This window comes from Canis lupus, chromosome 10 (assembly GCF_048164855.1).
Source record: "Canis lupus baileyi chromosome 10, mCanLup2.hap1, whole genome shotgun sequence".
Taxonomy (NCBI): domain Eukaryota; kingdom Metazoa; phylum Chordata; class Mammalia; order Carnivora; family Canidae; genus Canis; species Canis lupus.
Window position 1 is genome coordinate 48493258 of NC_132847.1, and position 25303 is coordinate 48518560.

Below are 25303 nucleotides of genomic sequence, written 5' to 3' on the forward strand. Positions count from 1 at the left end.
CAGTTAATCAGTTTTCCCTGATTTCTACTTAGCACATTGGTAAAATGATTCTTAAAAACATAAGATAGTGATCACTGAGTATTAAGTGATTGCCTACATTTGCAAAGAATAAATGGAGTATTTAAACTATCATGCTCCACTGACTCTTGATTTCAGAACAAAATTAAAGATCACTATAAATGTATGTCAATGTCCTAGCCTTCAATATCAAGGTTCATGAATGTACTGGCATCTGCTGAATTCAGTCTCATAAAATTAATTTATTCTCATTTCCTGTCAACTTTTTCATCCTATTATGAGTAACTGCATTACCTGAGGAGATCACAGTCAATGGCAAGGAATTGCTAAAGAGTTAACTTCAGCTGACTTTGAAACAGAGTCATGAAGATGACACATTTACTATTCAAGAGTGAAAAACATGTGTATTTACCTTACTCTGTTTTAAAACTCAGAGAGAAGGCTGTGTGCCAAATTATTCAGTGAAGGCAGTAATCAAAAGGAAGGCAATGAAATAATATGGAAACAATTAAAAGGTAAGTAACATAAAACCAGAAGAAACAAGTTAGTTCTCTATGGCACAAATATTCTTAAGGAAAACTAAATATTAATTTAAACAAAACTATGACGTTAATTAAAACAAGCCATGCCACTACTTCTGTAACGCTAAATTAATTAAGAGGAAATATAATACTCCTTTTCTCCCTTACAGTATGATACTATTATGTACCTTTATTTTGAATGGCTTCAACTAATGTTTATACAGTATCATAAACATTGCAAACTATAACATTTGTAAAGCAAAGTAAATAATATAAATATATATATATATATATATTTATCTCTTTCATTAAATGGTGATCTGTTGGGGTACATATTGGATTTTGATTATGTTATCCACCACACTTAGCACAGTATCAATAGTTCTTAGGTATAAATGCCAAGTGAATATTTTCCTTAATTCAACAATAAAATGAGTATATTTTAATATGTCCATGAATAAATACATATAGATCAGGGGACATGTAGATATATTCTTTTTAGATAAGCTGAAGGAAGTCAATAACAAGAAACACTATATTCTGGAAAAGGCAGCCTTCTACACACCAGTCATATACATGGGAAAGTAAATGTAGAGAGAAAATGACAGAAATGGCGGGGCGGGGGGGATAAAATGTAAAGCAGAGAAAGAACTGGTGTCTAACATTTAATCATATGGAAGAAATTATCTTAGTCAAAGGGAACTGAAAATTGTAGTAGAAGAGATTTAACAAAGAAGGAAAACAGTCTGTGTAGATTATGAAAATAAAGGAAGTGAATAGTTAAGTACAATACACAGAGGCAAAGCATATGAGGTCAGCAGTTTAAATAATCACATACTTCATGTTATAGTGATTACTTATACAAATTTTAAAATTCTGTATATTCTTCATATATGTATATAAATCTATTATGTAATCTCATGTTAGAAATTTTTCTCCATAAATAAACACCGTAAATAAATAAAACCAAAGTGCCTTAACCTTATTTGATACAGTACAGCGAGAACGGTATCTTTCTTTTCTTTAAAGAAACACATTTAACATTCTTTGATTTATGTTTATACAGTTTTACTACAGGTCACATGAGAGTTTTTCTATAATCTGAATCATATGTGTATCTTTGTTCAATATCCATTTTTCATACTAACATTTAAAAAGAAAGGGATTATAAATACAAGTATAGTTGCCCTGATCTGCAAATATCACAGAATTGTTAACTATGAAAGTCTCCTTGATCCATTATTCATCATTTCTTACATCAAACAGCAATAAAAGTGCCTCAAACTTATCCAATCTACTATAGAGAACTATGTAACAAGTGATTTCAGTTGGTGTTCTAAACTCCTAAAGAATTCTCCATAGGATATTGTTCTTCTCAAATTCATCAAAAAGTTAGAGCCATTCATAATACTGAAAGGTAGAATATAAAAACAGAGACTCACTAGACAAACATGATTCACACCATATAGAAGACATGCCTGATTTATCCATATGGTTCAACAGTTTTTCCTTATAGTAACCAAGTGATTCCCTCATGTTAATGACTTCCAAAGTTACAGATACCAGACATGCACAATTTAATCTTAGCTGTAGCCTTAATTCATAAGTAAGATACTCTTTCTTAAGATTTCTCTATATGGAGAATATACTAATTAAATGTATGAAGATACAGTAATTAAATGTGTTTTGATATATGAAGAAAAGTTACTGCAACTCTTCCTCGGACTTTCTTTGAATTAGGCAGTCTTATCAGCTGGTGACATGGCATGCTAACCTGATCAATAAATGAGATTAGATGATCTTGTGTTCTTAAATACCGATCACTATAATTGCATTAATTTTTCCATATGGCTCATAGTCTCCAAAAGCAGAAAATGAAAAAGCTAGAAGTGACAGTGAGACACCACTTAGTCAAACGACTGGCATTCAAGTACCATTCAGTTCTATGAAAAACTTAAGCATTTTCATAATTCTTTTTTGTCATCAGTGGGTTCCAGTGAAAAATCCTTTTATTTCATATAAAACGTAAAATAACTGGCCTGCCCACCTCAGGCACTTATATGTTCTATTTCTCCAGCTGTTCTGTCTTCTTTTTCTTATTCTGGTAGACAACACCTCTGTAGTAGTAGTAGTAGTAGTAGTAGTAGTAGTATTTAAAGGTTTATTTATTTTAGGGACAGAGACAGAGAGAGAGAGCATGCAAGTGGGGGAAGGAGCAGAGGGAGAGAATATCCAAGCAGACTCCTGCTGAGTGTGGAGCCTGATGGGGAGCCAGATCCCACTATTCATGAGATCAGGACTTGAGCCAAAACCAAGAGTCAGACACTTAACTAACTGAGCCATCCAAAAGCTCCAATACCTCTGATTATTTTGGAGAATGATTAGTCATTATTAAATAACTAATTCTGCTAACACCTGAAAATCAGCACAACAGGCCCCTCCCCCAGAACACCAGCTAGACTGACAACTTCCAGGAGAAGCCAAGGGACTTAAAGTACACAGAATCAGAAGATACTACCCCGTGGTTCTTTTGTTTGTTTGTTTGTTTGTTTTTTTGTTTTTTTGTTTTGTTTTGTTTTGCTTTTTGATTTGTTTCCTTCCCCCACCCCCCTTTTTTTCTCCTTTCTTTTTCTTTCTCTTTTTCTTCTTTTTTTTTCGTTTTTTTTCTTCCCTTTTTTTTCCGTTCTCTTTTCTTTCCTTCTTTCTCTCCTCTCTTTTTCTCTATTTCCCAATACAACTTGCTTTTGGCCACTCTGCACTGAGCAAAATGACTAGAAGGAAAACCTCACCTCAAAAGAAAGAATCAGAAACAGTCCTCTCTCCCACAGAGCTACAAAATCTGGATTACAATTCAATGTCAGAAAGCCAATTCAGAAGCACTATTATACAGCTACCGGTGGCTCTAGGAAAAAGTATAAAGGACTCAAGAGACTTCATGACTGCAGAATTTAGAGCTAATCAGGCAGAAATTAAAAATCAATTGAATGAGATGCAATCCAAACTAGAAGTCCTAACGACGAGGGTTAACGAGGTGGAAGAACGAGTGAGTGACCTAGAAGACAAGTTGATAGCAAAGAGGGAAACTGAGGAAAAAAGAGACAAACAATTAAAAGACCATGAAGATAGATTAAGGGAAATAAACGACAGCCTGAGAAAGAAAAACCTACGTTTAATTGGGGTCCCGAGGGCGCCGAAAGGGACAGAGGGCCAGAATATGTATTTGAACAAATTCTAGCTGAAAACTTCCCTAATCTGGGAAGGGAAACAGGCATTCAGATCCAGGAAATAGAGAGATCCCCCCCTAAAATCAATAAAAACCGTTCAACACCTCGACATTTAATAGTGAAGCTTGCAAATTCCAAAGATAAGGAGAAGATCCTTAAAGCAGCAAGAGACAAGAAATCCCTGACTTTTATGGGGAGGAGTATTAGGGTAACAGCAGACCTCTCCACAGAGACCTGGCAGGCCAGAAAGGGCTGGCAGGATATATTCAGGGTCCTCCATGAGAAGAACATGCAACCAAGAATACTTTATCCAGCAAGGCTCTCATTCAAAATGGAAGGAGAGATAAAGAGCTTCCAAGACAGGCAGCAACTAAAAGAATATGTGACCTCCAAACCAGCTCTGCAAGAAATTTTAAGGGGGACTCTTAAAATTCCCCTTTAAGAAGAAGTTCAGTGGAACATTCCACAAAAACAAGGACTGAATAGATATCATGATGACACTAAACTCATATCTCTCAATAGTAACTCTGAACGTGAACGGGCTTAATGACCCCATCAAAAGGTGCAGGGTTTCAGACTGGATAAAAAAGCAGGACCCATCTATTTGCTGTCTACAAGAGACTCATTTTAGACAGAAGGACACCTACAGCCTGAAAATAAAAGGTTGGAGAACCATTTACCATTCGAATGGTCCTCAAAAGAAAGCAGGGGTAGCCATCCTTATATCAGATAAACTAAAATTTACCCCAAAGACTGTAGTGAGAGATGAAGAGGGACACTATATCATATTTAAAGGATCTATTCAACAAGAGGACTTAGCAATCCTCAATATATATGCCCCGAATGTGGGAGCTGCCAATATATAAATCAATTATTAACCAAAGTGAAGAAATACTTAGATAATAATACACTTATACTTGGTGACTTCAATCTAGCTCTTTCTATACTTGATAGGTCTTCTAAGCACAACATCTCCAAAGAAACGAGAGCTTTAAATGATACACTGGACCAGATGGATTTCACAGATATCTACAGAACTTTACATCCAAACTCAACTGAATACACATTCTTCTCAAGCGCACATGGAACTTTCTCCAGAATAGACCACATATTGGGTCACAAATCGGGTCTGAACCGATACCAAAAGATTGGGATTGTCCCCTGCATATTCTCAGACCATAATGCCTTGAAATTAGAACTAAATCACAACAAGAAGTTTGGAAGGACCTCAAACACGTGGAGGTTAAGGACCATCCTGCTAAAAGATAAAAGGGTCAACCAGGAAATTAAGGAAGAATTAAAAACATTCATGGAAACTAATGAGAATGAAGATACAACCGTTCAAAATCTTTGGGATGCAGCAAAAGCAGTCCTAAGGGGGAAATACATCGCAATACAAGCATGCATTCAAAAACTGGAAAGAACTCAAATACAAAAGCTAACCTTACACATAAAGGAGCTAGAGAAAAAACAGCAAATAGATCCTACACCCAAGAGAAGAAGGGAGTTAATAAAGATTCGAGCAGAACTCAACGAAATCGAGACCAGAAGAACTGTGGAACAGATCAACAGAACCAGGAGTTGGTTCTTTGAAAGAATTAACAAGATAGATAAACCATTAGCCAGCCTTATTAAAAAGAAGAGAGAGAAGACTCAAATTAATAAAATCATGAATGAAAAAGGAGAGATCACTACCAACACCAAGGAAATACAAACGATTTTAAAAACATATTATGAACAGCTATACGCCAATAAATTAGGCAATCTAGAAGAAATGGACGCATTCCTGAAAAGCCACAAACTACCAAAACTGGAACAGGAAGAAATAGAAAACCTGAACAGGCCAATAACCAGGGAGGAAATTGAAGCAGTCATCAAAAACCTCCCAAGACACAAGAGTCCAGGGCCAGATGGCTTCCCAGGGGAATTTTATCAAACGTTTAAAGAAGAAACCATACCTATTCTCCTAAAGCTGTTTGGAAAGATAGAAAGAAATGGAGTACTTCCAAATTCGTTCTATGAGGCCAGCATCACCTTAATTCCAAAACCAGACAAAGACCCCACCAAAAAGGAGAATTACAGACCAATATCCCTGATGAACATGGATGCAAAAATTCTCAACAAGATACTGGCCAATAGGATCCAACAGTACATTAAAAAAATTATTCACCATGACCAAGTAGGATTTATCCCTGGGACACAAGGCTGGTTCAACACCCGTAAAACAATCAATGTGATTCATCATATCAGCAAGAGAAAAACCAAGAACCATATGATCCTCTCATTGGATGCAGAGAAAGCATTTGACAAAATACAGCATCCATTCCTGATCAAAACTCTTCAGAGTGTAGGGATAGAGGGAACATTCCTCGACATCTTAAAAGCCATCTATGAAAAGCCCACAGCAAATATCATTCTCAATGGGGAAGCACTGGGAGCCTTTCCCCTAAGATCAGGAACAAGACAGGGATGTCCACTCTCACCACTGCTGTTCAACATAGTACTGGAAGTCCTAGCCTCAGCAATCAGACAACAAAAAGACATTAAAGGCATTCAAATTGGCAAAGAAGAAGTCAAACTCTCCCTCTTCGCCGATGACATGATACTCTACATAGAAAACCCAAAAGTCTCCACCCCAAGATTGCTAGAACTCATACAGCAATTCGGTAGCGTGGTAGGATACAAAATCAATGCCCAGAAGTCAGTGGCATTTCTATACACTAACAATGAGACTGAAGAAAGAGAAATTAAGGAGTCAATCCCATTTACAATTGCACCCAAAAGCATAAGATACCTAGGAATAAACCTAACCAAAGATGTAAAGGATCTATACCCTCAAAACTATAGACACTTCTGAAAGAAATTGAGGAAGACACAAAGAGATGGAAAAATATTCCATGCTCATGGATTGGCAGAATTAATATTGTGAAAATGTCAATGTTACCCAGGGCAATATACACGTTTAATGCAATCCCTATCAAAATACCATGGACTTTCTTCAGAGAGTTAGAACAAATTATTTTAAGATTTGTGTGGAATCAGAAAAGACCCCGAATAGCCAGGGGAATTTTAAAAAAGAAAACCATATCTGGGGGCATCACAATGCCAGATTTCAGGTTGTACTACAAAGCTGTGGTCATCAAGACAGTGTGGTACTGGCACAAAAACAGACACATAGATCAGTGGAACAGAATAGAGAATCTAGAAATGGACCCTGAACTTATGTGCAACTAATACTCGATAAAGGAGGAAAGACTATCCATTGGAAGAAAGACAGTTTCTTCAATAAATGGTGCTGGGAAAATTGGACATCCACATGCAGAAGAATGAAACTAGACCACTCTCTTGCACCATACACAAAGATAAACTCAAAATGGATGAAAGATCTAAATGTGAGACAAGATTCCATCAAAATCCTAGAGAAGAACACAGGCAACACCCTTTTTGAACTCGGCCATAGTAACTTCTTGCAAGATACATCCACGAAGGCAAAAGAAACAAAAGCAAAAATGAACTATTGGGACTTCATCAAGATAAGAAGCTTTTGCACAGCAAAGGATACAGTCAACAAAACTCAAAGACAACCTACAGAATGGGAGAAGATATTTGCAAATGACATATCAGATAAAGGACTGGTATCCAAGATCTATAAAGAACTTCTTAAACTCAACACCAAAGAAACAAACAATCCAATCATGAAATGGGCAAAAGACATGAACAGAAATCTCACAGAGGAAGACATAGACATGGCCAACATGCACATGAGAAAATGCTCTGCATCACTTGCCATCAGGGAAATACAAATCAAAACCACAATGAGATACCACCTCACACCAGTGAGAATGGGGCAAATTAACAAGGCAGGAAACAACAAATGTTGGAGAGGATGCGGAGAAAAGGGAACCCTCATACACTGTTGGTGGGAATGTGAACTGGTGCAGCCACTCTGGAAAACTGTGTGGAGGTTCCTCAAACAGTTAAAAATATACCTGCCCTACGACCCAGCAATTGCACTGTTGGGGATTTACCCCAAAGATACAAATGCAATGAAACGCCGGGACACCTGCACCCCGATGTTTATAGCAGCAATGTCCACGATAGCCAAACTGTGGAAGGAGCCTCGGTGTCCAAAGAAAGATGAATGGATAAAGAAGATGTGGTTTATGTATACAATGGAATATTACTCAGCTATTAGAAATGACAAATACCCACCATTTGCTTCAACGTGGATGGAACTGGAGGGTATTATGCTGAGTGAAGTAAGTCAGTCGGAGAAGGACAAACATTATATGTTCTCATTCATTTGGGGAATATAAATAATAGTGAAAGGGAATATAAGAGAAGGGAGAAGAAATGTGTGGGAAATATCAGAAAGGGAGACAGAACGTAAAGACTGCTAACTCTGGGAAACGAACTAGGGGTGGTAGAAGGGGAGGAGGGCAGGGGGTGGGAGTGAATGGGTGACGGGCACTGGGGGTTATTCTGTATGTTAGTAAATTGAACACCAATAAAAAATAAATTAAAAAAAATAAATAAAATAAATAACTAATTCCCTTTAGCTGCTCACCGTAGAGTTGCCCATATGAGAAACAGTTCAAGTAGAAATCAACATACACAAACTTAAGTATTAGCTCTTGTGGTTTTGAGTCAAGGCCATTATTTTCTCCTTGCATGGTATCTTAATTCACATGTCATGTTATCCTCATTGGTAATCACTGGAACTTCTCCTTATATCTCAGTTTTAGCTAGTCTATAAATATATACCATGTGTTGAACATACAATGTTTAAGCCAGATAATCACAAATATACTGTGATAGTCATAAAACTATTTCTCTCTCCCTGCCTTCTGGGTTCATGATAAGATACCACCTCCTGACTTTCTTAGAGTTACGTAGAATCTAGTGATTTGTGAGAAGTGATGCTTGCCACATAATCTTTGGTGGTAGGCCTTTCAGATCTCTTCTTTTCTACTGGCACAGTGATCAGCAGCATTCTGTGTGGTGGCCGCCCTGTCAGCCTGAGTTGCAGACTAACTAAACTGAGTAGAGGGCCCCCAAGCAATTCACATATATATGAACATATATATGGGCAAGGGATGGACTTTTGTTGCTTCAGTCTCTGTAATTTTGATGATGCTTATTTTTGCAAAATAACTTAATCTATCCTGCCCAACACATCATACCTTCTATAACTGGTAAAAATCTGCACTCAAGTTCAGCTGATCTAAAAAAGTATCTTTTTTTGGGCAGCCCAGGTGGCTGAGTGGTTTAGCACCGCTTTCAGTCAGGGTGTGATCCTGGAGACCTGGGATTGAGTACAACGTCGGGCTCCCTGCATGGAGCCTGCTTCTCCCTCTGCTTGTGTCTCTGCCTCTCTCTCTCTCTCTTTGTCTCTCATGAATAAATAAATAAAATCTTTTTTAAAAAGTACCTTTTTCTTTGAGTTCTCTCAAGGATCTCCAAAGTGAATTATGTGTTCATAATAAAACCTATACTTTAAGACAAGACGATTTCAAATCTATTTTACTAACTTGATGGAAATCTATTATCATAATAATGGTATTATTTTAATAACATATGCGATAGTAATCGTTAAAAATTATATTCTTTGTCCAGGTATCTATTTATATAAGGACATATGCAAGGAAATAATTTCTTATTCTAGCCAAATTATAAATTATTTGCTCTGTGAAGGGAGAGTAAGGTAAAAGTAAGGATTTAGTAGGTTTACTGAAATATTAACCTTCATTACCCATTTTAATTTAGTTCTCCAAATCTTGCAACCTTTATTGTGCTGGAGAATAAGAGAGTAGTTTGAAATATTCCTTGTGCATTCTAACATTTATAACTGTACATTTATAATGATAAGAGATGGGAGAGTACATGCAACAGAGAGATAAATGATAGATACATAGATGGAAATGCCAATAAATTAAGTCTTCAACAATTCTGTATTGTGCATTAATTACATGGAGTGTGCAAAGATGACAGGAATGAAATACAAGATCCTGAGGATATAGCAGTTAACAGAACACACGTGGCCTTTATCATTTATGGATATAAATATATAGATGAAAATATCCGAAACTGAAAAAAATAATTAAAACAGAATTGGATGATTATCTAGTTAATTGGCAGAGCAGATAATCATCACAGGTCTTCAGTTTGTAAATGGCCTTTCTGTCACATTAAGCTTAAAAAGTTCAATGTTTTAAGACATCCTGGCACAGTATTTACTGTTATGGCAAATTTTTGAGTGAATACAAAACAGGGTTACTAATCAAAGTGATGTGGAATCAGATATGTAGCACATTTACATCAGTTTGAACAGTGGACCTTGTGAATCTAAGCCTCACCTGCTTCAAAGGCTGAGAACATATTTCATCATTAAGGTTCATTTCTTGCAATTTTAATTTTCAAAAGCATAATGATTACAATTAGGTTTAAGCTAATGACACCTGCCAGGTGCATATCCCACCCCACTCTCTTTTTTTTTTTTTTTCTTTCTCTAAACAAGTTAGGAAAAAAGCCAACATCTTGAAACTCAAGCAGTTATTAACACAATACCAAGCAAACTCTATTACAAGTCATCTCATTTAGGCCAGAAGTTCATTTACAATGCAAGTCAAACCAAACCATTTACAATCTGTATAGAAACTCTGCTTGAGGGGCACCTGCTTAGTGGTTGAGCATCTGCCTTTGGATCAGGTCATGATCCTGGGGTCCTGGGATTGAGTCCTGCATCAGGATACCCACAGAGAGTCTGCTTCTCCCTCTGCCTGCGTCTCTGCCTCTCTGTGTCTCTCATGAATAAATAAATAAAATCTTAAAAAGAAAATAAACTCTGCTTGATTCAGTATTTATTCTCTCATGGACAAGACACATATGCACACTCATAAACACTCTACAAAACACAGAAGTGTTTCTGTGTTTACATTCAAATTAAAGGAAGAGCTTGGGGCTCCATAGAGAAACGGGGCTGTTTGGGGGTAGCTATTAAAATATATTTTAGGGAGAAAGGGGCACCAAGAAACACTTTTATAAATTTTATAAACTATCAGAGGAAAGGGCAAAAAATTAATATTAAATTTATTTTATTACATACTAGAATCCTTGGTTGCCTTTTTTAAGATCACCTTGGGAAAAAAAAAATAAAGGAAGTGGTCGTTATTCCATTTATACAAAGAGATCATGGTTTTAGACACTGAAGCAGGAAGGCCATCTCAAGACGAGAACTTAAAATTCTTTCCAGCAGAATAATGCTTCTTTCTGTGTATATGTGTACCTGCTCAGTTTGTACTGGGAACTGTTAAGTCATGAATCTAAGAAAATGGTTATACCACAGTTTTTTAAAGCAATGTATATTTGCAGATTTCAATCACTGAAGACCTTATCTCCTATATTTTCCAAAGCATAATGACCTCTTTTTCTTCTGAGACAGATTTCTCACATATAATTTGTACTTAAGGATACTGAAGAGAAAACCACAACAAAGCTCTGAGTACCTTGCTACGGTATATAACACAGCCTGAGTAGTTGTCCACAGAAGATACCATGAATTTCTACTCATTCTCTATCAAACTCTCTTTCTTCCCTCCCCTTGCCTGACCAAATATTTTCAGTTAGGGGGTACTGTTTTCTCTGTCACCTAATGAGTTAAATTCTTATTGCATAAAATGAATATTTTCTCCTTTTTTGTTCAGATAGACAGATTTGAATCCAAAAGATTATCTTTAAGTGGGCAAACATACTGTAGTGTCAATGGAGTAATTTATATATTCTATATCAATGTTACTCAATTTTTTTAGAGATTTTATTTATTTATTCATGAGTGACACACAGAGAGAGGCAGAGACACAGGCAGAGGGAGAAGCAGGCTCCATGCAGGAAGCCCGATGTGGGACTCGATCCCAGGACCCCAGGATCATACCCTGAGCCAAAGGCAGATGCCCAACCGCTGAGCCATCCAGGCATCCCAATGTTACTCAATTTAATTTCATGAGAGGAACAACTGCCCCACAAGATGTTGATTATATTTTCTAGGATAAAATGCTTTGGGCCAAATCAGTTTAGAGTATTCTATGTTATACAATATTGCATAGGCATCTTTACTGTAAAATTCAGAACCTCTAATGTGCTGATATGCATTTTAAATGTCCAGGGGATAGATGGTATAAAGACAACTTTAATCCAAATTGGAAAAGTATTTTGGGCACCCCCTGAAATGTGTCTAATATAAGTTGTAATGTCTCAGGTTCTTCCAGGCTATATTCACGTCTCATGTGAATCCATGTCTCATCATAATCTGATGCTACTTATTGTTTTATCATGTTTATTACATATTCACTATTAAAGAAATAGGATGCATGCAATTTTGTAATTTGCCTGCTTTATTGATCCTGAGCTCAAAAGTAGATCCAAACTATATCTTTCATGCAATAATGTGTAGGTAAACAAGACACTCAGCATCAATGAGCAAACAGTAAATCAATCACATTTCAGTAGCTCATAAGGAAAAACTCGAAGGGAATTTCTAGGAATAAGCATTTCAAATATTTATCCTATACTCATGATGCAATATAAAATGTCATGTTGTTGAAAATAATAAAAATTGGAAGCAAATAATTAAGTATCACAAGAAGAGAAAATGATACTTTCTAATGTATGCATTATTCAGAATGTACTTTATAGAGCAAGGTTGGTGATGTCCATACTTTAGGTCTCCTATTTCTCAACTTGGCAACATGAGGGCAATACAATCTGGAATATTTCATCTAGATCTATATTTCTACTCAAAGGGTAATACTACTAGACATATGCCCTAACATTAAGAAAAGATATAATAAGTAGTGTTTCCTTGAATTTATGCAATACTTTAAAACTTCATGAAATATCTATTGTTATCTTGAGGGATACAGAGGTCTCATAAAATATCATTTGGGAGGTCTTATTATGAGCTAGCTACCCTCTAACTAAACAATTATAACAGAAGGGCATATTTCAATGCCTTTGCCAACTAACCATGAGAGGCTCCAAAATATAATAAACGATTATCTATACATATAGTCATTTCATCTTTCCTCCCATATGCTTCACATAGATGCAGCTTTTATTGTGAATATTCTCTCGTATGTATATAAATGCAGTTAAATTACTTAAACTCTTTGAGCTAAATAAGAATAGACCTCGCTCATGGAGTTGCCATGCAGTTCATATGCTTTACACCAACAAGGTAAATTCTGCTTTCGTCTTCTATTTTAATTGTACTTTTCCCTAGAATTTATGGCATAAGGCATTAGGGGAAAAGGACTCATGCAAAATGTGATGCTACCTCCTGTCATAACCATGGAATATTACTTTTCTCCAATAAGATCTCAGAAATGGTCATCACGCTGTTGGCCTCAGTCTGGCCAAGTCTTAGGAAAAGAAGGTGAGCAATTTAGCTAGATAAGAATAGCAACCTACCTACTCCAGTTTTCTACTGAACTTTAAAGTTGATGAACCAATAAATATAATCCAATATTAGCAAAACCCAGAAATAGCTCTTCAGTTAAACCTGCCAAGAACAAATGCCTACTTTACTTTCCTGTGATATATCTTGCAGCAAGAGAATAGCTATCTAAAACATGAATGGATAAAAAGGCAGAAAATCAATAACTATAATCCAATTTTTTAATCTTTAAGCAAATTTTTTATGGTCTAAATATATCTGTGTGTACCACAAACATTTTACACGTATAAGTTCTATACATTTCATAAAATAAAATAAAATGACTATCAAAAGGGAGCAAGGATAGATTATTTAGATAAATTACACACTAGATGATCAGAAAATCTGGTGTCAAGAAGCTATCTGTTGCAACAGAATGCAACACCTGTGTTAGGGACTGTAGAGCACAAAGCTGGAAGGAGCCTACATCCTTGATGATATCATAGAGCCTTTATGACATACTAACCTGAGGTTGCCTAACTCCAGGCTTCCATGACATGGAAGAAAAAATTCTGTTGTGTTTTAGTCACTGTTATATTGAATGTAATCTCAAACTGGTACACTTGCCCTACTAGCAAGTTCTGTTTAAAAAAAAAAAATCTGATCACAATCTCTATGAGTTAATGGCATGACCTTGTTATAAAAAATGTACAAAATTAGTAGAGAGATATAATACTTACAGCAAATAATCAAATAATTATTACTTTATACTAAGTGCTTGCAAGATTACTTCTGAAAGACTGTATTCTTATCTACATGTAATATTTTAAAGAATATATTGACCAACCATAGTGAATCCATTCATAAAACAGTCCTGAGGGACATGAAACCTGTGCCATATGTTTGGGAGGGAGAAATGAGAGAGAACTTTTAACTCAAGAAATAGTATTTGGACAGACACAATATTGTCATGGTACTTGAAAGACTATCAATAAAAAAAAAACTTATTGTTTAATCCTGTTTCATAGCATAAAACTATACTATTCTGCAATGGAGAATGTTCTACTGAAGGGGTAGGGAGTTTCTTATTACCTGATGCAGTGAGTTTCTTACCTCCCGAAATATGGAAACAGATGCTGAATTAGCAGCTCCCAAGAATAGCACAGGAGGTATTCCTACAACTCATGAAAGACTTATCCATACGGTTTCTAGGAGTCACTCTAATACTTGGAGTCTTTAAAAACTCACTAATAAATAAATAAATAAATAAATAAATAAATAAATAAATAATAAAAACTCACTAATCATTAAAAGAAAATGTAGAGAAAACAAATAAATTGGCAGTCTTTATGAGGACTTAAATGAAGTAAAGACATGATAAGAAATTAAATACAATAGAAAACAGATCATATAGGAAAAATGTATGATATATATGTATGAATATATACACATGCATACGTTCATTTATGAATAAAAACTACATCCATTTTTTTTTCAGAAATTGATTTGAAGGTTAGACTAAAATGCACATAAAATAGAGACATCAGAGTACATATATCAGGAAAGTTGTATTTCGATTTACATAAAATAACACTCCAACTATCTTTGTGCCTTTGGTCCTGCACACCTTCTCCATTCTCCCACCTCCATGTATATTTTGTTATCACTCTGGAAAAACAAAAGCAAAATCAAAACTAGCACAAAAGCAATAATAATCACAAAACCACAAAATTAAAAAAAATTAATCACAAAGCAAAACCCAATGAGCTGGCTATATGAATTCATGGAAAACCACTAAGAGACACAACTTAGAAGAAAATATGCCCAAAGATCTGTGTAGAGTAACCCCACAAATACACAGTATTCTAATATGTTCACCTACAGAAGCTCCAGCCTCAATCTCTGAAAAATAGTTAAGAACTACTTAACTAATACTTCAAGATAGACATTCCTACATTGCTTACTTGACATTCCCCTCAGGCATCTGGAAGATATTTATCAAAATACATGAGCCACAGAAAATGGCCAGACATGAATGTGCAGTGGCTGAACTACCTCCCATTACTAATGAGTGAAGCTGACGTGCCTAATTAGTTTACTCCCATTTAACCTATCCTACAGTCCTGCTTGAGAGTTCAGCCATGAAGCTGTACGAGGATGATGATAACAATCACGGGACACATTTCTTATCATTTACTACATTTTCTGCCTCAGTAGCTGGCAAGCCTACATGCCAATCCCAGAGATCATCATTACCAAACTCCTTGTATATTACGCAGCGTAATATACAACATGGCATGCAATCCACAGTGAATGTTTATGAATGAGTAGCATGAGTTCATGATAAAGTTTTGGGAGAGAAGCACACAACAGTTTACAAATAGCCAGGCCTATGTATCATTTATGCAAACCAACTACAATCAGAAATCATTTTTATTTTTATTTTTTTAGAAATCATTTTTAGACAATGGATACAAAGTTGCAGGGAACATAGGAATTCTTTTATTCAGGAATATACTGCAAAAGATTATATGAATATAAAAAAATAAAGTTATTTTTTCCAGTGTATTATAATTATGTTTGGTGGTATAAGAACATTACAGACAATTCTAAAAATGAAGACAAGAAGGGAAAACATCCATAGCTCCAGCATCCCAACACAACCACTGCTAACACTGTGTATTATAGCCTTTGACTTCTTCAGCTAAATATGTATTTTATATAGTTGTAATAAGACTGTAATGTAATTACTATTTTTTCCTCACTTCTTTTAAATTGAAGCATATTCCCATGATTCACATAAGATCAGTAAAAACACTATGACAATTGTTGCAATGTAATATCTAACCAGTGTTCTGTTCTAAAAAATTCACTATTATAGAAAGCATTATGACTAACAATCACACTGTAAATAAGTAAATAAACAAACAAATATACATATATATATTTCCTCATTTAAAATGATTCTTTTAAAATAGATTCTCAGAAGTGGAATTTCTCAAAAGCATGGGCATTATAAAGCAGATCTACACATGCTGAGTTGCAGGAACTGCCTTTAAAGGTCAGAATATCTCTTTTTAAAATACTTGATAAAGCTGATATCAAAGAATTTGATTTCCTAATACAGCTGCATATTTACAGAGTGCTGGCATAATCTATCCTTTATGGTTATTAAGTTCAGAAGTTCAGATTTGAATTATAAGAGTAATACAGATTTGCTCTTTTGAGCAGGGAAATGTCTTTGTTCTCACTTTGCTTTGCAAACTTTCATAAAATGTCTGTGCCTACATCACATTCCCTCTGGGTTTTACATTTTATTAGGAAATAATCATGTCGTTCAGTTAAAAATGTAGTGACTGGAAAATATAATGACCCTTTCCTAGTTAGTGTTTTTTCACTTAATTCAAATGTACATATCTACAGAGGAACCACAAAGAAATTCCTAAGGAATGCTTTGGAAATTTCATACATAGTAATGGGTCAGTGGGGAACATATCTTGCAAGCAAGAATGTTAGTCCTTATGAAATCATAAAATGTTCAAGCCCCTAGTCTTTGGTATATCATTAAACACACACACACACACACACACATAACCAAATCCTGAATTGTTTCCACATGTGTATTTGTCTACTATGAGAAAAGCCTTAGCTTAAACTTACTCAAGTTCCTGAAATGTGTAAGTCATTTAATCTCTTTCTAGGTAACAGTCCTAAATTGCTAAAGTACCTTCATTATAAGATAGTCACGAAGATTTCATGTGAACACTGTTATAGAAAATGTAAAAGTATACACAAACGTGTGCATTTTCAATATTAAATATTCCATTTAAAAGGTGTAAGCAATAATAGAAAATGGAATTATGATAGCAAAGTCACTTTTATGGCACATGTGAGTAAAGAAAACAATTGAGAGACTTGAAAGTGTACCTAAAAATAGTACCCTGTATTGGTCATAAAGAGATTAATGCATTAATCTTTTAAAGAGCACGTTTTAGACCTAAAAGTTTCTAATCACTGGGAAAAAAATAAAATACTGGCCACTCTGCATCCATTGACATTTCACATGTAAATGTGAGATTGTTATTTGTGAATCCTTCTATCCATTTCCCTCATGTCATATAGCCCCATGAAGCTGATTCCACCCCTTCTCAGAGGCTAGAGGAGTCTGGCAGGGCCCATTAGAGCCTTGCAATCCCTTAGCCACAATGACTGACTGAAAGACAGATAGGTCATCTCATATGATGACTGCAGATTTGGCCAAGACTACATGAATAGAGACAGAGGTATTCTCATTTCTCATATTCTCATATATGAAAGAGGAAGGGCTATAATTGCCTTGCAGGGTGCGGAGAGAGTCTGTCTCAGACTGGACAGACAACAGAAGAAGGAAGCAGAGCAGACTGATAGGAAAGAGAAAAGTTAACCCTGAGATCCTAAAATTAGCAATGCTTTGGTGTGCCAAAACCTTCCATTCACCCCTCCACATCCAGCCTTTTCTGTCTTGCTCAGTGGGAGGACAGGAGACTGCATGTGTAACAACCTTCCCACCTGTCCTCCAGCTACAACAGTTGCAACAACTGCAAATGGGAACAAGAGATGGGAAAAAGAAAGGCAAAGAAAGTAAGGCTATTTCATTATCTTGAGGTGCTGCAATAGGTCTGCTGTGTACCTTCACTAAAATCCCAGCTCTTGTCAGATGATCCTCTCCACAGGGATCTATATTCAGGTCCCTATATCTACCCTCTCCCAGTCTTTAGGCTTACCAACAGCTCTGCAGTCCCTGGGCTACCGCACTCTCTTGTGGCTTCCTTCTATCCTGCCCACAACTTTCTGCATATTCCCTTTAATACCTATTTCTCAAATTTCTCAATCTGAGTGTTCCATCTGTTTCCTGCTTTGACCCTTACTTGATAAACCAGTCCTACCCTGGATGTTTCAATTACCTGTGCAGGTACAACCCTATTTTGTTCTGTTCTAACTAGCGCAAACTATTTTTATGTTGCTTATAACAGGAAGAATCCTAATAGATGAAAGCACCCCTGTTTTCTGTGCTCATTGATAAATTCTGAAGTCTGGCTTCTCTGCAAGTGATTGAATTTATTGAATGAATAAGGCAAAAGGAAATTCAAACTTATAGATGGCAAGGTTCAAGTAAGGTTCTTTAAGAAAGCAAAACTACTTTCTGGTTCAATGGATGCTCATTGTAAATACAAAGAACAGTTAACCACAGGAAATAATTAAGCTGCTTAATAATCTTATTGTAAATCATGGCTAAATTAAAATGATCTCTCTGTTACTTATTTCCAACATAACCTCAGAGGTTAAAGCACTAAATGGGGGCAGCACGGATGCCTCAGCGGTTTAGCACCATCTTCAGCCCAGGGGTGATCCTGGAGACCCAGGATTGAGTCCCACGTCAGGCTCCCTGCATGGCGCCTGCTTCTCCCTCTGCCTGAGTCTGTCTGTCTGTCTGTCCGTCTCTCTCTCTCTCTCTTTTTCTCATGAATAAATAAATAAAATTTTAAAAAAAGCACTAAATGGGATCAAAATGAATAACTAAATGAAGGAATGAACAAGTGAATTTTTATTGCTGTATGTATTTAAAGTCTGTAAAAGCCTTTACATACTTTAAGACACAGGTAAGGCAAAGACTCTAGACTGTTCATAGGTTATACCAGGCTGAATAGTGGCCTCAAAGATATCCAGATCTCAATCCTTGGAATCTGTGAATATTTTACCTTACATGGCAAAAGGAACTTTGTAGATGTGATTAAGTTCAGGATCTCAAAATGGAGAGGTTATTTTGGACTATCCAGGTGGACTCTCAATGTCCTCATTAGAGGGAGGCAGAGGAAGATTTGACTACCAAAGAAGAAGGCAATGTAAGGACTGAAGTACCTAAACTGACTCTGGAGAGGGAAGAAGGGGCCAGGAGCAAGGGATGAAGCTGTATACACTAAGAAAGGAAAGGAAATGGATTCTCCTCTAAAGCCTCTAATGGAAGCTGAGGCCTCCTGGAACCTTGATTTCAGCCCAAAAAACTTCTGACTTCCAGAACTTTAAAAGAATTAAGTGTGTGTTGTTGTTTAAAGCCAAAAACAGTGTGGTAATCTGTGGAAGTAACCATAGGGATGTCATACAGAGGTATGTATCTGGAGGGCTGTTTTAATCCCAAGGAATTAAATGTCTATCTACAGTTATAATTTCTAGGAAAATATAGAATCACCAGTGAGTTATTCTTTCTACATCTTTATACATGGAGGACAATGACATATATTTATTCATTCAAGAACATTTATATATTGATTTAGTTAATTGGACATTCTGCAAGTGTGTCTACCATTGTAGTCTTTCTCTTGTAGATGCTTAGATGATGGCAATCACACTCCTCTAACTAGTTTTGCAAAGTTACCAATCCAGCTCCCTAGAGACACAAGCTCTTAATGAGTGCTCAAGTAAGCTTATTTACAGAAAGATCTAACTTCTCAGAATCTCACTAGTGGCTTTTAAACCCAAGTTTTTGATGGCTGGTTGGTTTTTGGAGTCACATTAGTTTCTTGATTACTAATCTGGATCTCTCACCAAACAAATTTATGTTCAGAAGCTTTAAAAATAAATAAGAGAAAAAAAATCATTTAGCCCCTGAGGGCCACTAAAAACCAATCAGCCAAAAATACTTTGCCTAGCATCTGAAAAAGTGAGACATCTGTTTGGGACTTGGTTTGGCATGCTACAAGAGTGAATCCTGGAAGGAAAAAGGAAATGAATTGCTTGGCATACAATGGGATGGGAATAGGCCACTCACGGGACAACTGAATACAGACGGTATAAGAAAGCAACTTCCCACTCAGGAGCTATCAACTAACAATTACTAATGAAGGAGGTACCAAAGGGAAAAACTTGGTCCAGTTGTAAAAGCAACCAGATGACTTCTGGGCAGAACCAAAGAAACCTCAGAGCTAGTCTCTAAAATGGGCCAAATATTAACTAGTGAGTGACCAAATAGCATTTGAAAGAAAAGAGAAACAAATAACCATTTACCTGGCAAGTTCAAATAAGCCAGTTCTGTAGAGGAAATAAGAAGTGTGAAAGAGTTGGAGAAAAAACGGTAGGGACTATCAATGACTCAAAGAATCACACTGAGCCTAGAAAAAAAGATATTTTTAAAGAAGCACACAGTAGAGTGTTACAGTCAACCCTTGAACAACACAGGTGTGAACTCCAAGGGTCCACCTACATGCAGATATTTCACAGTAGTGTGCTTTAAATGTATTTTTCATATGATTTTCTTAACAGCATTTTTCTCTAGTTATTTTATTGTAATAATATAGTATATAATAGAGGCAGCATAGAAACTATGTGTTAATTGATTGTTTAAATAGTGAGAGTGTGCTCTCACTATCGTAGCTTTTCTTCAGTTCCTCAAACTTTTTCTCACCTCTGCCCTTTGTGCAACTCACTACTCTTATTAGATGATTATTTTTCCTATCAGAGAACAAAAACAACCGGTTTACAGTTCAGCATGATAGGCAATTCTATCAGTTAGGAATATCCTAACTATAGAAGCTTGGAGGGATATGACTATCATTTCCCTGTCATCATATCATTAGATTTATGTTCCTTTTTCTTTTATCAAGATTATGTTAAGAAAGTCCATTATTACTGTGCTGTATATAAATGTTTTAGGTATCTGAAATATTGGAACAGGACTGTGTAATAAATAATTAGCCTTATCCAAAGAGAGGTCTTATCTTTGATCTTGGCTCCTAGGAGGTGATCTTGGAATCCTTAGAATGTCCTTCCTAAGAAGATATAGTCTCTGTTTATGTGGGGGCTTTGGCCAGATGACAGAATTTAATGGTGTGATTTATAATGAGAGTTTTGGGTCCTTTGGTATCAGCTTGATATCTAGAGGAGCTGGAGAATAAAGTTTGGGCATGAAGGTAGTCAACCATGTCTATGTGACCAAGCCCCAACAAAAACTATGGATGCCAAGATTCAAGTGAGTTTTCCTGGTTGAAACTATGAGTTACCCTGTGTACTGTCACATATCACTGTCAGAAAAACTACTGTTATCTGTGACTCTTTGGGGAAAGGACCCCTAGAAGCGTCACATTTGGAACTCTCCTGGACTCTACTCCACATATCTCTTTTCTTGGCATATTTTAATCTGTATCCTTTTGCTGTAATAAGCCACAACCCTAAGTATTGTAGCTTTTAATGATTTCTGAGTCTTTCTGGAGAATTATAGAAACTGAGAGTGATCTTGAGATCTCTGAACTTTATGAGGACAATTTTTCTAAAGTCAGTTTAGAAATAAAACAAATTAGGGTCATCAACAGAAGCTTTGGTGGCTTGTCTCTACAAGTACAGCTAAAGAACACAAAACTCCTTCATTCTAAGCACTGTACTTATGCTAGACAGAGAGGTTGAGTTCAGAGAAAAACAGCTGGGCAAGGAGCCTAACTCCTGAACAGAAATGGAGAGCTTAAAAGCACAGTGAAATGAGGAAGGCTTCATAGTGTCCAACCTTCTACCTGGGCATCCTTAAAAGAAACCATTTTGTTCATAGATCAGAACAACTACAGAGAAGTTTAAGCACACTGGCATTTAACAGCCATTGCCCTAAGATAATATTTTCCCTTTCTTTTTCTTTCTTTCTCTCTCTTTCTTTCTTTCTTTCTTTCTTTCTTTCTTTCTTTCTTTCTTTCTTTCTTCCTTTCTTTCTTCTTTCTTTCTTTCTTTCTTTCTTTTCTTTCTTTCTTCTTTCTTTCTTTCTTTCTTTCTTTCTTTCTTTCTTTCTTTCTTTCTTTCTTCTTTCTTTCTTTCTTCCTTTCTTTCTTTCTTTTTTTTTTTTTGTCTTTTTTGAGAAAGGGAGAGCACATACATGTGCCTGAGTAATAGTGGGCAGGGAAGCAGGAAGAGAGGATCTCAAGCAGACACCATGTTCAGCAAGGAGCCCAACACGGGGCTCGATCTCACAACCCTGAGATCATGACCTAAATCAAAATCAAGAGCTGGATGCTTAATCAACTGAACCACACATGTGCCCCTAAAATAATCCTAAAATGCAGTGGAGTAAACCCTATAAGCAAAAGAGAAAAGTTTAGAATTTTTCACCCTGTCACAAGGATATAGGCATTTGTTATTTGTTTTAAAGACATGATGATTTGAATGATGGGATACATGCATTTAGACCCAGTCTTAATAGGCATAACAATTACTGTGCAATAACTATATATAGTATTCTACTCAGGCTATTTAACAAATTTCTAAGAGTAATTTAGACTACATGTGATTTCTACTTGCTCCAACTTCAGCCAAAATATAACTCCACCGAATTGTATTTCTCTGTTATTCTAATTGTCCAGGTAACAGAGACATCTTTTTTACTTTTACTTCCCTGCACCTTCTCGGGGCTGCCTTCCCTTCACCCCTTAGGTTTCAATTTAAACGTCACCTCCACAGAGAAACCTTCCTCTACTCCTATCAAAATTTTATTACCCTCAGTTCACAGAGATGTTTTTTCCTATTGTACCTGATTTTTCTTCTTATAGCAAATATCACAACTTATACATCTATATTTCCATTTAGTTTTTTAAATATCTGTCTCTAAAAATGGACTGTAAATTTATTGAAGGATAGATCATTCCTTTTGGCTTGCCTCGTATCTTCAGCACAAGAACTGCACCTCGCACATAATGCCCCTCAAAATAGAGAAACAAATTATTTAAATTATTTCATTTAGCATTTGAGCAGGTAGCAGTGCTCTACATAGATTTGGCTTGTCATTAATAAATCCACCCTTCCTTTCTGTGCCTTTTCATGGGCTTTCAGGTGTTTGGATATTGTAAATACACATCACACAAGGGCATAAAACCAAAGATTTTTCCAATGAAATCTAGCATGTCTCATGAAATAGACTGTGAAAACATGGTAAATAAATCAACTAACTCACACAGTATCTACCTTTAGGAGGAGAACCAATCTAACAACAAGAGAAACGGGATAGAGAAGGACTTCAACAATTGGACAGGTGCTTGATTATACTAGAGTTTTCTTTGACTCTATTTCCTGGTCTGCAAAATAGTGAAAGAAATTCTCACCTCTCAGGATTGCAGTGAGGGTTATTGAGATGATATAAACAGAGGGTTTAAAATAATAGTTCATGTATAATATATTTGATAAATACTGGTTCTCTTTACCTTATCTCACCTATAGAATATTGATAAGAATACACAACTGCTGAGTACTTGCTTAGTCCTGGGAACTGCCATAGGTACTTTATATGGGTGTATTTATTTAATTTTAACAACTCTATGAGGACAGTGCTCATATTATCACATGTTCATATTCACAGAGGAGGAAATGGTACACTGCCATTAAGTCATCTGCCTAAGGGCACATAGCTCATAAGTGACAGAGGTGGGTTTCAGAGCCAAGTTTGCTCCAGCATTTGTGCTTTCAACCAACATGCTCTGCTGCCTTTTCAAGAGATAAGTTAACTATCACAGAATTACTTCTCGCCAGGAAATAGTTATTATCTCATTTAGTTCTTGCAATAGAGAGTAGGGTATCCTTACTCTAATTTTGTAAGAACTTGAGACTCAGGCAGATCCAGTGACTTATCCCAGATCTCTTAGTTCAGAAGCCACAGAACTGTAATTTGAGAAAATGTGTGTTAAATTTCTTACTTGAAAAGAGTATTTGCTGTCTTATAGGACTTCACAGATGCCTTATTATATCAAACCCTTATGTATGGCTAACTATTACAAGATATCTCCAATGGTACACACACCCACGGACACTCTCATGTACAGAAGGAAAGGTAATATTCTCACTGAATAAATCTACTTCTGCTAATTTTATTTTTATTTTTTTTATTTTTTAAAAAATTTCATTTATTTATTCATGAGAGACACAGAGAGAGAGAGGCAGAGAGAGAAGCAGGCTCCATGCAGGGAGCCTGACGTGGGACTCAATCCCAGGACTTTAGGATTACACTGTTGGCGGAAGGCAGGCACTAAACTGCTGAGCCACCCAGGGATCCCCCACTTCTGCTAATTTTAAATGGTTATTAATATTATTTTATTATTTGTCTGAAAGGAAAATAGACCTATCTTTATACCTATTCAGTTGTTACTATTAATTTCTAAATAATATAATAGTATTACTATTAATAGTAATAGCAATAATTGGTACTAAAATCTTAGTACTAATGGATTTGTTACAATCACTCCTATTTTTAAAATTTATTTATTTATTTATTCATGAGAGACACAGAGAGAGAGGCAGAGACACAGGCAGACAGAGAAGCAGGCTCCCTGCAGGTAGCCTGATGCGGGACTTGATCCCCAGACCTGGATCACTCTGAGCCAAAAAGGCAGATGCTCAACCACTGAGCCACCCAGGTGTCCCTCAATCACCCCTATTTTAATCAATGACAAAACTTATAAAACCATAGCCTTAGTGACTTATTACCTTATGTTTGTTTATTGATTCACTACTTTAGCAATGATAGGAATAGGCACATCAAATAAGGATTGAACATTTCTGTGATACTTCTCTATAATTGCTTATCCCCAAATGTCCTCTCCAGTCAAAGAAATCAGTTCTGTTATTTCAATATTTTGTGAATATTGGTTGATTATAATATTTTTAACAATATTTTTATTTAATTATAAATATAATACAGAAATATCTAGAAATACAGAGGAAAACCTAATAATCTCATTACCTTAAAGGGACCCATCAGTTTATTTTTTAACTGTGTTTTTAAAATTAAAATTTAACTGTTTCATATCATGAATGTAACTTCAGACCTTACATGGTATCATTGTTTTCTAAAGCATTATTGTTATGATTTCACAATATATCATTAAGTAAGGGCCATATTTTATTTGACCATTACCCTATTATCTTATTTTGGGAAATTGCTAACAAAGTTATGGTCTTTTATTTGTTATTTTAATAAACATGTTTTAATAAACTTCTTGATAAATACAGCTTTTCCTATATTGGAATTATTTTCTTAGGATAGGTTTTTAGAAATGAGAGTGCTAAACCAAAGGGTGTGAAAGCTTTTTTTTGTGGATCTTGCTATCTTGTTC

General features: G+C 35.9%; 1 protein-coding gene and 1 long non-coding RNA gene across 11 annotated transcripts in view; one reads left to right on the forward strand and one right to left on the reverse strand.

The window, feature by feature from the left end:
* LINGO2 (leucine rich repeat and Ig domain containing 2) overlaps positions 1-25303 on the reverse strand; it is a 1123953-nt gene that overhangs the window by 860020 nt on the left and 238630 nt on the right. The gene's annotated exons all lie outside the window — the stretch shown is intronic.
* LOC140640952 (uncharacterized) lies at positions 13128-24021 on the forward strand. Its single transcript, XR_012037546.1, has 3 exons — positions 13128-13193; positions 16172-16254; positions 23915-24021. It is a non-coding gene; the product is annotated as an uncharacterized lncRNA (long non-coding RNA).